This window comes from Myotis lucifugus, unplaced genomic scaffold (genome assembly GCF_000147115.1).
Source record: "Myotis lucifugus unplaced genomic scaffold, Myoluc2.0 scaffold_603, whole genome shotgun sequence".
In the NCBI taxonomy this organism is placed as follows: Eukaryota; Metazoa; Chordata; class Mammalia; order Chiroptera; family Vespertilionidae; genus Myotis; species Myotis lucifugus.
In genome coordinates, this window is record NW_005871651.1 from 348,217 (window position 1) to 362,688 (window position 14,472).

General features: G+C 44.0%; 1 protein-coding gene and 1 long non-coding RNA gene across 5 annotated transcripts in view; one reads left to right on the forward strand and one right to left on the reverse strand.

Moving 5' to 3' along the window:
- LOC102427293 (arginine-glutamic acid dipeptide repeats protein) overlaps nt 1-14,472 on the forward strand; it is a 215,182-nt gene that overhangs the window by 141,832 nt on the left and 58,878 nt on the right.
- On the reverse strand, nt 7,023-14,433 carry LOC106694739. 4 transcript variants are annotated; one of them, XR_001345790.2, is made up of 5 exons: nt 14,344-14,433; nt 13,561-13,751; nt 12,407-13,014; nt 9,246-9,403; nt 7,023-7,864 (listed from the first exon to the last, which is right to left on the reverse strand). It is a non-coding gene; the product is annotated as an uncharacterized LOC106694739 (long non-coding RNA). The 4 variants fall into 4 exon arrangements; XR_002826729.1 differs by having other exon boundaries at nt 12,407-13,011; nt 13,561-14,433; XR_001345789.2 differs by having other exon boundaries at nt 9,246-9,373; nt 13,561-14,433.

The following is a 14,472-nucleotide window of genomic DNA, read 5'->3' on the forward strand; positions in this document are numbered from 1 at the left end:
AAGACTCAGGAACTTTTGTAATTTTTAACTGAAAATCATCCCATATCGATTTATTTTACCCCAAACAACTGGAGCATGTGAGGGGAGCAGCAGGGCCTGGCTGTGGTTGACTCTGGGACATCGGTGGCAGATATGCAGCCCAAGTGCCACCCGCTTCCTCCTTCCTGCACTCATTGTAGACATTGTTCAGCACAGCACGGTCTCCCATGAACTGAAATGAAACCTCAGAGTCCATTTTAACACAAGTTCTAATCCAGACACTTGGGGGGCTGGGCGCTAGGGCTGGGGTGACCGGATGGAGGCTGCTGAGCACTGTAATTGCTCACTGAGGAGTCTGAGCTCTCGCTCTTCTTGAACAGACCGATGTCACACCCAGTTTTGAAATTCATGCGAAGAATGGTCTTTACCGTAATTGAACAACAGTTACTCCAAAAAATTAAAACATCTTTTCAATTGCTGTTGACATACAATATTATATTAGTTTCAGTCGTACAACCCAGTGATCAGACATGTAACCTACGAAGTGATCACCCTGATAAATCCCACTTTTGTGATACAATCTGTCTTGGTTCTAGAATGTGCTTTTAGTAACCCTAGTTTGTTCTGTTAGGTAAAACCAGACTCTAATTAGTCTACCTGAAATGTGGAAGCGTGCCTGGCGCTCCCAAGAATTCCTGAGTGTCTGTCTTCCTTTTAGATATAAAGTTAAACCCCCCATGAAGCCCCTAAAAGAATTTTGCTTAAAAAGCCTATATTCCCTCCCAAGTTTAAAATGGTATATGCTTTTTTTCATTATTAGGATGTAATTTCTGACATTTGAAATAAAACTGTCCCATCATTATTAAATATATCTAGTGTATTTTGAATATCATTGCCATTTATACCCATTATTACCTATTTTGAAAATACCCGAATGAGCCTGGCCGGTTTGGCTCAGTGGATAGAGCGTCGGTCTGCAGACTCAAGGGTCCCGGGTTCAATTCCAGTCAAGGGCACATGCCCGGGTTGCAGGCTCAGTCCCCAGTAGGAGGCGTGCAGGAGGCAGCTGATCAATGATTCCCTGTCATTATTGATGTTTCTATCTCTTCTTTTCCCTTCCTCTCTGAAATCAATAAAAATATATTTTAAAAAAAGAAAGAAAATACACGAATGAGCTATTTTTAGCAGTAAAATCTTATACTTTACCTTTCCCCCTTTAACTTATATAACTAATAGCTTTTAAAAAAAAAATATATATATATATATATATATATATATTTTTATTGATTTTCAGAGAGAAAGGGAGAGGGAGAAAGAAACATCAGTGATGAGAGAGAATAATTTATCAGCTGCCTCCTGCACGCCCCCTACTGGGGATCGAGCCCACAAGCTGGGCATGTGCCCTTGACTGGAATCAAACCCAGGACCTTCAGTCTGCACGCTGACGCCCTATCCACGGAGCCAAACCAGCCAGGGCATAACTAGTAGCTTTTGAATCTACTTCCCCATAGACTTTATTCCTAATGTAAAGCATTTTGTGCTTGAGAGTCTTACCAGATCAGCCTTTCATACTCCCTGAACAAAAAGGTATGTGTATCAAAATATGCATACATACTGTGATTTCCTTTAGAAATAAAGCTGTGTGTTAAAAGAAAAATTCTCTCCAATAATTATAGTGTTATAATAATTATTAGTATACAGGTGAACAAAACAAGATGTTATAAATGTAGATAAAATTTTACTTTTTACTATTCATTGGCAATAAGATGGATTGAGTTTTTTGAACACATTAGTTCTTGGATGAATATTACTTATTGTTCAGTTGAGGCCGTATTCTGTATCTATTTTATTCTTATTTATTTATTTGTAGATATAAATATTCAGGAATCTTGTTCACATGAACAAGTAGATGGGAATGATAGTTTTTTACAGTGTTACCAAAATATTTGAATTTTACATTGTAATGCTAAAAATATAATTTATCATCAGACATATTTTCAATAGTTTATCAGATGACACCTTCTCTAGACCCTCCTTCAATTTTGATGAAAGCAAAGAATTAGAAAGTACCTGAGTTGCTTAAGGCTCTTATGGTGAACATAGTTAGTCACTGTGCCCACATCCACACCGTGTTTTGAATGGACCTGTGCTTCTGCCCTGGAGTTTCTGCACAGGCCCCGCTGCTAAGCACCCCGGTGGGAGAGGGACGCATTTGCTTGTGAGGTGAGAGGAGGGTGGCCCTTCACCTTCTGCACAAGAGTTCGTTCCTCGGTAGATGACTGGGAAAGAAAACTTGAAAGTTGAAGGCTGGGAAATGAATATTGCCTTAGAACTATTTGAGTCCACGTGCCCTTAAAGCCTTTTGTGTCTGTACACCCGTTTGCAGAAAATAGACCTACGCATTTTTCTTGCCTGGCCCTCAGCTGGGCCCTGAAAAACCAGGAAAAGGCAGGACCCGTGGGCTCTGGGCTGGCGGCGTGGAGAGGGCCAGCCCGGGAGCCTTGCACACCTTCCGAGTTGGTCAGCTTTGGGCAGTGAGCCAGGCTGTGCATTGCTTTGGTAACTTAAGTGATGAATAAATTGCTGTCCTGGCCCTCCATTTTGTCATAATGCCAAAGCTCTTATTGTAAAACAAAACGAAACAACACCGCCCCCTAAAAAACATCCATAGAAACCAAAACCCTCTGAGAGATCTTGGTTTCTTACTGTCAATAAGGTCTGCATATTCACCTTTTTTAATGTTTTGGTACCTTGTCTTCAAATAACTGGTTTCCTTTTTAATCCATACATTTTATTTTAGGCATCTAGAACCCATTTTTAGGAAGAGGTTAGGCTTTACCAGGCTGCCTAAAGGGTCCGTGGCACAAAAAAAGGTGAACCTGTTCTTAGTGCTGACCTCTTCCAATAACCACAGAGAGTTCCCGGCGCCCTGGATGGCAGTCAGGACAGGGGTTTCGTGGAAGGATGCTGCATAGCAGGGACACGGCGGGACTGGGGCGGTTACTGGCTCGGGGCAGGCACCGGAGGTGTTGCAGATGTTGCCGTCGATGTCAGACCTCAGACCTGCTGTTGTTACCAGGCATCATCTGAAGGGCATTCGTGTCTCCTGTAGTCCAGGTGACTGTCAAGCATTAGGGAATCCCACCCACCTGCCCATCCGCCAGGGGGCGTGGTTCCTGCGGGTCCTTGATCTTCCTTGCCCTATCCTACACAAGAAATCAGCCCAGAGAGAGAAAACTTTCATTATCTCCAGATTGTTCCACAACAATTGAGCATGTTCTTGGTTTTATTATTAAGTAACGGGGACCTGCGGCTTCTTGGTTATTGTTTGGTTTGTTTCTGTAACGTTTCAACATTCATTATTTTCTTTCTGGTGCTTTCTTAGGCAGCTGATTTGCTCCACACACCAGGTCCCCTGACCCGAAGCTACAGAGCTGCATTTAGATCAGGTTTCTCGCATGCTGCTGACTTTATCTCATTTACAGTATCACATTTCTGTTGCCATACACTGTGTGATCTGGGCCTCCCCACAGCTTTTTAACAATTCGTAATTGAGCAGGAAGTGTTTTTATTACAGTGGCCTTTTGATTTTGATTTTACAATCGTGTAGTGTTTAGCAGAGAGCAGAGGTGGGGAAGTGGCTCTCTGAAACACATTTTTGACAGAGAGAAGTCTGTTGTTTCAGCCACTTGGCTATCTGTCAGCGCTTCTCAGACTTCCCCCTTGTGTTGGTTGCCTGGCAACCTGGGGCTGGAGCAATCAAACCGTGGCCAGTGCTTTTCCAAGCCCAGATTGGGAGATGATTTATTGGTGGAACTGTAAGCACGGTAAACCCAAGCCTCAGAAATGGACCTTTTCTTTCATTTTAAACCAGGAGTTTATATAAACCACACCAAGAAAAAATAAAAGATGAAGAGTATCAGTTGGAGCATGTTTTTTAAAGCTTTTAAAGAATAAAATTAAGGCTTATAGTGAGCTTATTATGTATCCATTCATATATATATGTATATGTATATATATATATATGTATATGTATGTATATATACACACACATACATATACATACACACACACACACACACACACACATTTCTGCTTAGTTGGATTATTACTATTTTTCTTTTACCTTCTTGGAACACTTAACAATTTAAAAGTTAGTGCTTTATCTGGTAAATTAGGATACTTGGGATGCCATCTTTCCATGAGAAACTCAGCCCAGGGAATGAATGTTAAGGGCTCCTCTGGGTCATTGAAAGCTGTGATAGAATCAGGCAGAGAACAGAGCCCAGGTTTCCTGGTCACGTGTCTATATCTGGATTTAATGCAGTGAATATATAATGCTGAGTGCACTTCTCTCTGTTTTTCAAAATTAGTGGAAAAATGCAAAGAACCCTGCCTTCCCCATGCGGTATGAACAGGTCGTCCTCTCTGTACATAATGCATTTGTGTAGAGAAGCCAACACTGTCATTGCAGGACAAGTTAATTCTGAACTTTCAGATTCTTCCCACTTTCTGCTTCTGCCCACACTGCCTTCTCTTATCCTCCTCCCCCAATTTATAATTATTACTTTTTAACTGAAAATCATCCCATATTGATTTATTTTTACTATAAAAGTTAATTTTAAAGCTCTTTATTGTGAGATTTCTCTTTCATAGAGTTTCAAATAATTTCTCCCATATTGCAAATGAAAGTGAAGAGGAATCTGTGGGGGGGCATTCTGCATGGGAGGAGGGGCAGAAGAACCTCAGCCTGACGTGCAGGTTAAGCATTTCATTCTAGAAAATTTTAAAGAAATACTTTGGAACTCAAACGGTACTCTCCATGCAGCCCAGTGTACCCGACTGTGTATGTAACTGTGCTATTAGTATGTTTGTGTTCCTTATAAATATACAGATCTAATCTCTGTGTGTAATTTACACACAGCTGTGTTCATGCTCTCTTAATACCAATATTTTCAGCAAGAGTGAGGTATCATGGGAATGCTATTGTTCCAAACAAAAGCCAGCAGAGCAGCCTCATGGTGGGGCCCATTACCAGCACCCCATGTGGGGACTCTCCCTCGAGAGACCCTTGTGGTAGTTGTTCTGCATGGGGACAGCATGAGACCGAATGGTAATAAAAAGGAAAACAATGACCACCGTTAGACAGGGATCTGCCTTAGGAGCGAGGTTGCCTTCTGTAATTGAAATACACTCCCTTCCCCGCTATCCCCGGACATTTCCTAAAGGAGTAATTGATTTTCCCTCCCTATTTGGAGATCCTTTAAAGTGAACAAAGGTAAACGAGGAGCCCTGGCCCTTGTCAGATTGTGGTGAAGGAGAAGCAAAGTTCAGGAGCCCTTTGCATGGCGGGAGCGGAAGTGCGCCCCTGGTGCCCGTCAGGGCCTCAGTTTCCCGTTTGTGGGGAGATCATAACTTCTGGGGGGCTGAGTTCTTCTGGGGGACAGATTTCATTTAATTTAAAATAACAGGCTTTTGTGATTTTATTTCATTTAAGACTATGTGATATCATTGTCCATAATTCTAACAGTGTATTTATTTTACCTCCCTAATGGAAACTTTTAGTGCTTTGGAAGTTTTAATGTTTTACAAAACAGAAATAAGGATCATTCTAGACCTGTGCTACCTGACTTGGTAACCACCAGCCACATGTGCCAGTCCAAGCTGAGATGTGTTGTAAGTGTAAACTACATGCTGAATTTCACAGACATAGTAGGAAAAAAAGAACGCAAACTATTTAATAATTTTATATTGATTATATGCTGAATTGATAATATTTTAGATAGATCAAGTTAAAATGGACATTAGAAACTCATATTATTAAAATTTTATCTTTAAAACATATGGCTACTAGAAAATTAAAGGTACATGTTTGGCTCACATTCAGTTTCTGTTGGGCAGCCACTAATTTAGACTCTTAATTACAATTTTTTCAGAAGGCTTCTTCACTAAAGATTTCTATTCTTTTATTGGCTTGTCACTTACAGATGAGCCACATTTCTTTTTTTCAGTTTGTTCCTCTTTCTTTTTTTGCTGAGATCTACCTTGTTCAAGAAGGTGAACTTTTCAATGACTTATTTATGACCACTTTACAGGGACATTGACGGGGAGACTCCACGGTGATACCAGTGATATCACAGGGGGAGGAGGAGCCTCTAACACCTGTGTGGGTTCTGTTGTTAGTATTGGGTTATTTTTAATTTGGGTGTAGCTGGGCAGCCATAATTGGCCAGAGATATTTTGCTGGCGGTATTCCTACATCTGTTAATGCTGCTGCTTAACTAGCCAGCTCTCATTTGACTTGAAATGCACTGAAGCGTGCTCTGATACTCACCCAGTGGCAGTGCTTTGTTAGGTCTGCCATAGTGAAAGGACTTAGCCGACTCGATGAAATCATCATATAGACAGAGATATATGGGATGGCTCCATGGCCTTTGCTAGTGGGCTCAGTTGCTATGTAAACCATCTGACATGAGGTCATTTTCCTATGAGGCATGTGGTCTTTGGATGAAAAACGGAGTAATTTTATTTGACATTTGAGACCACCTGGAAAGGGTTTAGTACACAGGTGTGTTGAAAAAATTAATTACCAGCTTCACTCTGGGTGCTAAACTGGCATCATGGAGTGGGACGGTGTGGTTTCTCTGGTGGGATTTGTACGTCTGAGTGGACAGGAAAGTTGGTGTTAAACAATTTTGTAAGTAGTAATTAGAGAGTCAGAAACTTAGCAGTGAACACATGTCAGGAGACACTGAGTCAAGACGGAGGGCAGATGGCTGGGAAATCAAATAGTGCTTTGGGAAGACCAAGTTAGCTCACCTCCAGATTCACTCATTCATTCATTCAGTCAGCCAGCCAGTGATTGATTGCCGATCAAATGCTGCTTTTGGGGCTGGGATACAGAAGTGAACACATTTCCTGATGCATTTAGTGTCATGTAAAACATGTCATGTTACATGGTAATAAGAGCTATGTGTTAAAGCAGAGTAAGGTTATAGACAGTGAAAGGACATGCAGATTGAAGAAGTCTAATAGGAAGCTGATTTACTGGTTCATTTAATTAATAGTTGACTAACAATGTAGAGTTTTTAGTAGTTTTTGTAATGAATTTCATATTGGTTTCCTCTTACTGCATAACAAATTATGCCCAACAGTAAAAATTATCTCAACTGCCCAGTGTGGCTCAGTTGGTTGGAGTGCTGTCCCGCATACCAAAGGGTGGTGGGTTCCATTCCGGTTAGGGCACATGCCCAGGTTGTAGGCTTGATTCCCCAGTTGGGGTGTATGCAGGAGGAATCTGATTGATCTTTCTCTCTCTCCCTTAAAAAAAAAAATCAATAAAAAAATTACCTCAACTTAAAACAATAATATTCATTTATTATCTCTCCGTTTCTGTGGGATGAGAATTTAGAAGTGGCTCAGCTGTGTGGTTCTGAGTTGAGGGGCTTTCGTGAGGTTGTAGTCAGATGGTAGGTGGGGTTGGAGCCATCTTGAAGGCGCCTTCACTCAGGAGCCCGAGCCAGGAAGCCTCAGCAGCTGGGGGCTGGAACAGCGGGAGCTTCTAGGCGTCTCTCGACCCCGACCCCGGTGTGGTCTCCCAGCACTGCTGGGGGCTTCCGGAGAGCCAGCCTTTGTATTATGGTGGCTCAGCGCTGTGTGTCTGCAGAGGCGCAGAGCCAAGCAAAAGCTGTATTGCTTACACTCCAGCTTCAGAAGTCCACCAGCATCACTTCTGTCCTATTGGTCCAACCAGTTACTCTTGGAGAGTGTATTGAAGAGCCTAGAGGAGGCCGTGGTCTAGGACATGTGACTGTCCATGTTGAGACTGTGGAAGATGATACTCCGAATAGAAAGTGTAGGTGAAGTCTGAGCTAGAGAAAAATGTCTGCTCGAGAAGAGAGATGAGAACCATATTAAAAATGTGCTTATTATTTTAAATAGTTATCCCGTTTGCCTTTTTAAAACTTTAACTAGTTTAATGAAACGATTAACTATAGTTGACCCTTGAACAACTCAAGGATTAGGGGCACCGACCTTCCGTCCAGTTGAAAATCCAAATGTAACTATGAAGTTAACCTGGACTAATGCTAGTAAATTCAGAGTTACTTACAAGGTGGTCAGAAATGAGGAGCAATATACGAAGACTCTTGGAAATGCCCACCATGATTGCTGGCATGTCTCCTCCCAGACAAATTGGTCTGGGTGCTATTTATTGATAAAGTAGTGCTTTCCTCAGTCACCTTTTCATTAATGTGTTAAATATTTAAAACCCAAAACCAAATGATACTTTTCAAAGCACAGCATCATTAGTATACCTCCAGCAAGAAATACGTTTTAGATACGGTGACAGGAATCTATAACAAACAAGACTGTATGGATGAAACGCAATAGGTTCTCATCTAATGGTTGGTCAGTAAGAGCCGTTGGTGGACACGTGGGCACTGTGTAATACAAGTGTTTGGAAAGGCTTTCATTTCATCTGCTTGGCATCAGTGTTCTCTTTTTTTCACCTTGTTCCCTCATTAACATAGGCCCACATTCAGGACACATCTTCACTGTGATTCTGTCGTCCCAGACCTTCAGAAAAGCAGTGGGCATACTCCTCTGACTCCCTGCCTGGCTTATGGGCTTGCACTTTTATATCTCTGTCCGGGAGCGAGGGGGCACTGTGGATTGCTTACTTGCACATATGCCTGCTCTTCAGTCCCCTGAGAACCAGTAAGTTATTAACATAAAATTTTGTGCAGAAAACAGGGTAGAGCAGAAGGAGCCATTTTCACAGTGGGAATCATTTTAATACCGACAGTGTTTTCCAAACAGTTATGTAAGAGGATTGAGTGAAGTCACTTTTCGAAGTCCTGGTGTGCGTTTCTGACTGTGATGCACTAGTTAAAATTCACCAGTGGGAGTTAATTGTGAAAGCTCTCAGCCAGGAGTTAATGCAGAGCTATTTTTTAGCCATTTCTGAGGCACAGTCCCCTTGTCCTGCCTCTCTTCTCTGCTGCGGACACAGGTCAGATCCAGCCCTTGAGAAGAAGAATGTTGGGAGTTCCAGGAGCAGATGAGGGCGATCAGTGCACCTTACTCTGTGAGGGACTTAGCCCCAGCCTACTACTCTTCTCCTTGCTATCCAGTTTGATGTTTAATTTTTTGAAATGGATAAGGCAGGTATTTTTTGCTAATTTAAAAGATGAAGAAATTGAGGCAAGAATAAGTTATGAGAATATAGCCCTTACTTACTTTTATAGATTTTTGAGAACACTTACCTTGAAAGGCAAACAAAGGCAACAGATGCCCATCGCACCATCTGCGATCTGCACCCTGTCCTGGACTCCATTCTTAGGCCTCACCCATCCCTGAGGCTCCCAGTTGTTCACAGATGTCACCCTTGACCCTGGATTGATGGTATGGTTAGTTTTTCCTTCTGGAAAATGGAGATCATAGTAGTCCCTGATTGACTCATTGAAGGTTGTGATGTTTCAGTAAGTCAGTGCACGTAGCCCTTAAGACGTGCCCTAGCACTACTCAGTGTTAGCTGTTTCTGTTGTTGCATAGAGTGGTGTTTCCCTGCCGGTTTCATATCATGACGCATAACAGCGAAGCTGCTAGCCTAGGCCCACCCTGCCTCCCCGAGGGTGGAGAGGGTCAGCATCTGGGTAGGCCATGGGCACAGGGCTCGGGAGGCTCTGACGTGGGGCAGGCTCGGCAATAGCACCAGGTACTTTGGAACGTAAAATTTTATCATAAGAGAAATGTTACTGCATTGTGACCCAATTATGTTTATTCCTATTAAGTATCTCCCATTTCAAAACTGGCTGTGTCCATAAACAGCCATGTCAAAATTTCCTTTATGGAACAGAGGAGCAGACTAGGTCCCAGAACTTCTGAGTTTGAATCTCATTTTCTTTGCATTCTACCAAAAATAAGAAATAGAGCTTTCCAGAGCCTATTAAAACACAGGTTAACAGTAAATACTGTGTTCAGGTAACTCACTTTTTTTAAAGCCAGGCATTAAATATTCTCTACTAGGAACTTACAGATAGGTAACTCCTGATGATATGAAATTTTAACTCAGTAATGGAAAACTACAGCTGTTTGTCTAAAAACTGGAGCATAATTATGTAGCATGACAGGGGTTCTAATTATCACTACAATGGCAATCATATTACAGTATTTGTGTATCAAATTAACATGTACACCTTAAATTTATACAATGTTATATGTCAACATATGTGAAACTGGAGCACAGCCACAAACTAAGTTTATAAAACAAAGCAAAGAATAATCCCCTTGCCATAAATAAATTTATATTTATATTTGGATCTCACCTGGCTGTGAGGGTTCAGAACTAGCAAAGGACTTGTTTTCTGCTCCCAAGGAACACGTGCAGGTTAAGTGGAAACCAACACCCGCCAGCCCCTCAGTTCAAGTCCTGAGAGTGGCCCGGCCGCAAGTCTGTGGAGCGTGGCGAGCAGGCTGCTGAGCACTCGGCAGGGACCCAGCCCACGTTACCGCCTTTTAAGTGAGCACAGTCTTCTTTCCCCTTCACCCTCCGCATCCTAGCATTCTAGTCTCTGTACACCGTCAGGCACGGAAAAGGTAAGGGACGTAGAAGTAATTCATGAGGCCTGGGATTTCAGCGCTGGAAATGCTGAATTTCAGCTCCACTACTAAGAAACAGACCATGTCTGTGAGCTGACATTCAGAAGCTTAGAGTACAGGCAGACCTCACAGATGTCGCGGCCCCCCCCCCCTTTTTTTAACAAATAGAAGGCAAGACCCTCCACCAGCGAAAACATCATGACTCACTTATTGCAATACTTGCTTTATTGCAGTGGTCTGAAACCAAACCCGCAATATCTCCAAGGTATGCCGAGACATGTCTATTTTTAAATCGATAATGTTAATTATTAAATTAGTCTTAAAGACTTTAAGGTCTTCATTTGAAGAGAAATGAATTAATAGAGGGAAAGGAAATGAATTAATAGAGGGAAAGGAATGTTTAACATATTGACCTATGCTGATCACTGACCAACTCTGAGTGGGTTGGCTTTGTTTCGATTTTAAAGGCTCCTCTACATTTCTGGTAAACCACAAGGTAAAGGCTGGTCTCTGAGCAGCAGATGTTTTACCAGTTTTGAGGCCTTGTGGCTTTCCATAGAGAAGTAACAGTGCAGGCCACATGAAGCTTTTACTTCCTTTTTTTTTTTTTTAAGTGGAGCCAATGGTGCTTTGCACTTGATAGCATAGTCATTGAAATGCATTGACAGAAGTGGTCTGTGTTCACCACCAGATGTCAAATGCATATTTCTAGAAGCAGTTTGAAATGTCTGAGACATTCAAGCAAGTGTTCCCAGTGGGTTTGGACCATAGATTCAGCCTTGGGAACAGTCATAAGAATCTTGAATGATATTTAGAGCCCAGGGTGCAGTGGGAGATATATTGGGAGGGAGTTTGAGAGCAGCAGGAAGCCTTGAACAAAGCCGTGGGAAGACTCCAACATTTAGAGGTTGAATAGAGAATTAAGCCAGGTGATATGAGGAAAATCAGGAGAGTTTCATGTCATGGAACCAAGAAAGTCACAGTTCAAAATGAACCCTTTGATTTTTAACTATTTCCCACAGTGACCACCCTAGCCCAACCAACCTGTCATCTCATGGTTTGTTATATATATATATATATATATATATATATATATATATATATATATATATATATATATATATATATATATATATATATCAGAAACATGGGAGCTCCAACTGCCTAATGCTATTGGGAGCCAAATAGAGTAAGATACAGTACCTGTCTTCAGAGCCGTAGACTCTATTAGTACATGAGACCTTATACAAATAAATAAATGCCAGATGAATGGGAGGGAATGGTCAGGGAAATTTCCTTTTGGAGTGGGAGGGAGTTGGACTTGGGTTTGAAGTAAACTGGAGGTATCTTGAGTAGGCTGTAGAGAGTAGAAAAGGTAGCCCAGAGTCTGGAGTTCAGACAGTTGCAGCGTGGATCAGTTGGCATTACTGGACATCTGGTTAGAAAGGTGGACAGAGACAGGATCCTGGAGGGCCCTGAATTCAGGGCTAAGGTGTGTTCCCACCACTCTGAATAGGTTAAAGCTATCCTGAGAGAGGGGTGGGAGCAGGACAGTATGGGACTCATGGTGAACTTGGTGGTTTTGAGAAATTCCTTGCAGGGGCTTGTAAATGGCTGAATGAGGGAGCTGGGTTAATAGGCCAGCTAGTAGGAGAGAGGAATAAGGGCTTGGCCTGGGACTAGCACTGTAATAGGCAAGAAAGGAGGACATTGAAAGACCATTCGTAGGAAGAATACTGAGGACTTGGTGACTTGATGTTAGGGCCAACAGGAAAGGGCAGTCACTGATAATGGTACCATGACTAAAAATGGTTCAGACTCGTACCTCCATTTTACACAGGGCGTGGCAGTGAAGGGCATAGATTTTGGAGCCTGGGTTTGAATTCTATCTTTTTCTCTGTAACCATCTGTGCCTTAGCTTCCTTGTCTGTAAAGCGAAGATAATGCATTTCTTTTAGGTTGCGAGGATTTTAAATTAATATATGTAAAGTCCTGGCATATAGAAGATACTTAATAATTATTAGTTGAATGGGTGATGTCCAGAGGAAGAATCAGAATCTGCACTCAAGTTTGCTCAGCTCCACCACATTAGCCTGCTGTTCTAGTCAGCCTTCCTCAGTCGCCGCCTCCATTGTGCCGGCCTCTCCTCGGGGGGCTGTCGTGTGTCCTGTGGCCTGGTCCTGGAATTCCACCATCACACTCACGCCGGGTCACCCACCTCGACTTTGTGTAGACTCTTCTCCTATAACCACCTCTGTCTTTCATGGAGGGCCTTCCGAACCCCCTCCACCTCTGCACATGCTGTCAGTTCTTTGTGATCTGGGCGAGCCTCACCATCTTGGGGAAGGCGCTCTGGACTACACAGTCCGTGCCTTTGGCTGAATTAAATCCCAGATGTTTCTGTAATGACTCCACACACATGTATCTTACCTGCTAAAAACGAATCTGTTTTAATAAAGGTCCATGGCTACTTTTAAATTCCTCCCAGTGCTAGGTGCACAGTAAATACTTAGAGTGGATGAAGCAGCATTCATTCTGATGGCTGAGGTCGAGTTCATCTCACTCCTGGGTTATCTCACCAGCCTCTTCAGCTGGTCTCTGGATTGCAGCCAGTCTGCCCCTAGGCCACAGCCACTCTGCCACTGGAGCCATCCTTATCCAGTCTTTTCATGGACCATAGGCTTCAGCCTGGTCTAAAAGGCTCTCTGCAACCCGATCCGCTCCTGCCACTCCAGTCTTACCTGCTGGCCCTCTTTTCTGCACACCCTGTCCTCCTTGCAGTTCCCAGAATGTTCTGTATGCCCTTCCTGGCTGACTCCTTTGCTTGAAGCCCTGCTGAGCACACCTGGCAGGCTCACGCTCTTCCTTGTCACTTCCTCTAAGACACCAGCAGTGTAAATTGCTTCCTCCTCCCAGCCCCACCCACAGCCCTTTGTTCCTCTGATGCTTTTCTAAGGGCCCAGAGATTGATCTGTTTACCTATTTGCCATGGAGCTCCTTGAGGACAGGGCAGCCTCATTCCTCTCCATGTCCCCCGTGGAGAAGCCTTGCACGTAGTCCAGGATGCGGTTGTAATTAGAATGATACTTTTGTTAAGTAACCGAGGTCACTCTTTTCCAGACCGGAGGAGGGCTTGCTGTTTTTGTGCCTTGACAGACTTTTCCTTTGACCTATAAGAATTATAGTGAAAATTGACAGTGATGAGTCATATCTTAGAAAGGGGTGAAATCTGAAAATGCAGAGCCTCGAGGAATGGAGTAGGAGGTTGCAGATCTGTCTTGCAGGCCAAGTCTGGCTCCTCACTGAATCGGCCCGGCTGGTCTCAAACACGGGGAGTGGGAGGGACTCTCCCCCCCGGTGGGCAGGTGATTTATTGGCTGGGAAGCTTCCACGGTGATTTAGTTGTGAGAAGGCGCCTTGCGAGGTGCCGGCTAATGCCTGGGCCTCGCGGGAGCAGCCGCCCACAATCCCGGGCCGGAAGGGACCGCGGGGGGTCGAAGGGACCGCGAGGGTCGAGGGTCGTGGGGCCAGCCTCCCATTTTGGACCCAGGGGAGGCTGAGGGCGGCGGTGGCGCTGCTGCCGGTGCCCGCCGGGAGGGAGGACTAGAGACGGAGGGGCCGGGGAAGGGCCCGAGTGCCCGCGCGGCCCCAGCACCGCGGGCGCTCCCTGCGCACTCCCGCTGCGGTAGGAAGTTTCTGTGCTTTGCTGCCAGGATTTATTCCTGTGGTTCTGGGGGAAGGAACGAGAGACCAGCGCGGTACCGGGAGGCCTGGCGCAGAGTCCCCGGGCGGGGGCCGGAGTGCGGGACCAGCGGGCAGCGGCAATCCAAGGCCGCCTTTTTGCAGCGCGCCCGCGGCCGCGGGCTCTGTGCGCCGCGCTCCAGCCTCCTT